Below are 3761 nucleotides of genomic sequence, written 5' to 3'. Positions count from 1 at the left end.
AAGACGAGGTCCGCATCCTCACTGCCTGGAACAAGTTCAATGAGTTTCGTAAGAACAGCGCGTTGGTAGATAATGAGAGGGCCAAAGTCCGGCTGGCAGAAGTTTTCACCAGCTACTATGAGAACACAGCCACTGAGGCCAGTGTGGCCAACCTCTACCTTTACCTGACGGTCAGCAGCACGTCTCTCAGCGGAAACCTCAACGAGCTGCTGAAGAAGTTTAAATGCGGCATTCCTGAGATCGGCAAATATAACCTCTATTTCAGCAGCTTGCTGTGGAAGGGGATGGTCCTCAACCAGGTCTACTGGAACCTGATCGGCTTAAATCCATCAGGCAAAGAAGAAGAGCACACCCAGATGTTCAAGAACGTGTACAGAGCTCAGATATCAGCTGTGTGGTTCTGCCTGGACAACTATAAGCAGTACATGATAAAGGATGTGGAGGAGATCAGCAAAGCAAACAGTCCTGACAACAAAAAAAACATCGCTGATCAGGTGAAGAATAAACTGGATCAGAAGTACAACTGGTACAAATGGGTGGTGCTGGTTTACAACTCATCCCTGGATAAAGATTACATCCTTTTTAATCTGACAAAGATCTCCACAGGCAACGTCACTTTTGCTGTGGGCTACAATCTGAAAGGAGACAAGACACAGAGCGTAAATTTGAAGCGTATTGTCTACCTATGCTTTGAAGATATACAATGTGAGGGAGGTCCACTGAAATTACCAGAATGTTATTCAACATTTTTATTTCCGTATCTCACAGACAAAATGACTCGTGCCACCAATGGGCAAGACGTTGCTGAGACCCGACCACCTGCTAAATGTAATTGGTTTTACAGTAACGATTGTCAAGTATCTCTCCAAAGTTTTGTTTGTCTGCAATTATGACCCATGTGAGAACGGTGGAACGTGCAGGAGGCTGCTGGACTCCAACGAACGGCTGTGCGAGTGCCCTGATGGTTACTATGGAGACACATGTGAGGCCAGAATCATTGGACAATAGCAAGACCCCAAGATCAATATCCTTCCATCAGGTGGGTTCACAGAAAGCTCGGACTCATTTGAAAATAAATAAGTAAATAAATAAATAAACACTTTTGAATTAGATATTTATAATCAATTTCAAATCCAGGAACAAGTCATAAGGTTTTGACTTACAAAATCAACTTGAGCTTCATTCTGAGAGTTCTGCTGTTTTTATTGTTTCTGTTTGACTCTGAAGATAAAAGTTTCAGCAGGCGAGCAGGAGAAATACTCACATGTGGATCAGTGTTGTGAACGGCCTCAAGCAAACCCAGCGGTGTGGGATCAGAAAGTGTCTGTGAAGTTGCACAACATGTTAGATTAGATTCAACTTTATTGTCACTGGTTACAAAGCAACGACAGGCAGATAGCATCCAACCTGAAGTGCTAAGCAGGAATTAAATAATAAATGACACATTATTATACAAAGTGAAGGTATGAGTGAATGAATGTCCCGTAGGAACATTTAAATGTGTAACGTCATTCAAAGACAACAGCGCCATGACATCAGCAGCATTTCTGTGTTCACTTGAGGAAGGTTACAGCCTCCTCATCGCTCCACACAGCTGCAGCTTTCAGCTCTTTCAGGCTCTGCTTCATGTGCGTTTATTCACCAAGGCTGATTCTGGTTTCACTCCTCAGACAGGAAACAGGAAGCTCTCTCTGCAGATGATTCCACTCAGGTTCTTCTTAGTAAAGTCAAAATAAATAATGGAAACACTTGTTGTCACACCGACATTAGCTTAATAGCCGTAAACAGCTGAGGCTGATGGGAAAGTCTTCAGCTCTGCGGGTAAGTGTTGGACACGTTAACATGTTGGCCTGATGATGGCGCTGTTCATCCTGAACATGAAGGTCTGAAGTCCATCCAGCAGCTGCACCACATGTTAGCCTCCAAAGATTTAACTGCTCTCCAACAACAACACAACATGTAGAGGACGGAGTGACTTCACACTGTGGAACTCAAACCCTCAAACAGTTCAGGCAGGATGAACGAGATGATTACACACACAGACACCGCTGAGTTTCCACTGAGTAAACGCAGCAGCAGCTCTTCCTCTTCCTCTTGCATCAGATCTTTCTGACAGGTTTTCAGACACAGGACGGAGACATGGCTGCGAATCACTGAGTGTTTTAAAGATCTTTATCATTTGTTTTTCGTCTCTTTCTCTTTTCTCTTCCTCCTCCTGACGTCCTGCAGCTGCTCTGTAAACTTTTATCATGCTGCTGATTCGACCGTGTGAATTTGAACTCGACGGGTTTCTGTTCTGCGCTTCAGCCTTTAGTTTCTGTGCTCTGTATGAACGACTTCATCACAGGAAACATCATCATCAGCTTGACCTTTACTTCACTTGAGGAAATGGGAAAGTTATTTAAAAAACTGAAAGCAAAGGCATTTCCTGTTCCAACGTCTGGGCTAAAATGAGACAGGGTCTTTTTTGTCTACCGTAAGAGATCAGACTTCTTAAGACTCATTTTTATAAGAAAGCTTTTACTTTGAAATGCCTATTTTACCTTTATTTCATTTTGACCGGTTTGTGTGTTTGTACTGATTGTTGTAAAGCACATTGTTAGCTGTGTAGCCTGTAAGACAGCAGAGAACCCAGACAATGAGTTTCTGTCTCTCCCACTCTCAGTCACCATTTGCAGGTGTGGCGGCACAAAAAGCCAGACTTTAAAACATTTCAAGCAGCTTCCACAAAAATCGTGAATTAGCTGAAGTTGAATGATTAGTTCAACATAGGAGAAACTGTAAAACAACTAATGTGAGTTACTGAATTTAACAAACCAAGAGTGAGAAATAAATTATAGGTTTCTGATTCTTGGGATTCACTGCAACTCACTTTGGGAAATTAGCTTTGGTCACAGGTTTTTTTGTTTTTTTTGAGTGCTAATCAAAGGGTTTTTCTGACTTACAATAAACGTCTGTGTAGGTGAGAGTTTGAACATAAACCAATCAGGGAAACACCACATACATTTGCATTCTTTTGTCCGCCCAGGAAGAGCCTTTGAGTAAATGTAAATGCTCGTACTTGTATAGTGCCTTTCTAGTCTTTTCGACCACTCAAAGCGCTTTTACACTACATCTGCATTCACCAGTCATTCACATTCATACACTGAGCCTAAGTGCTCAAACGGAAACTAACATTCACACTCACTCATACACTGGAGGAACAACCAGGGGGAGCCAGGGATTGAACCGCCGACCTTCCGATTAACGGCCAACCCGCTCTACCTCCTGAACCACAGCCGCCCCGAGTGTATGCTAATACTCTAGATGTAATCTGCCATTTGTTTCCCTTGTCTACCATTTGTCTTGGCAATTACTATTGGCTATTGTAATTTGTACCTGTTCTGTATTTAAGAAGAGGAAATGCTGAGTTCGGGAGACTAACGTGCGTTCTCTCCGTGGCCACGTTACCTAAAGAATGATTCATCACATCTATTTGACTGAAGGTGTTTGTGATGTTTTCAGCACACAGTAAATATCTGTACAGGCTCAGGACGGGTTTCAACCCTGTTTCAGATTAGTTTTAATCATGTCAAATCCTCCAGGTGGAGAGAGTGAAACTGAAACTGCAACACCCTTTTTACTGCCCTCCAGCCATGGGCGCAGTATAGGGGAGAAAGTTAGGACAATTCCAAGGGCCCCTGACTGACAGGGGCCGCAAAAAATAGGTAAAAACTAATATCTAATTATATTATATTATACATTATATAAACCATCATCAT

The sequence above is a fragment of the Micropterus dolomieu genome, linkage group LG02 (genome assembly GCF_021292245.1).
Source record: "Micropterus dolomieu isolate WLL.071019.BEF.003 ecotype Adirondacks linkage group LG02, ASM2129224v1, whole genome shotgun sequence".
Lineage (NCBI taxonomy): Eukaryota > Metazoa > Chordata > Actinopteri > Centrarchiformes > Centrarchidae > Micropterus > Micropterus dolomieu.
Note: the sequence above shows the minus strand (reverse complement) of the source record.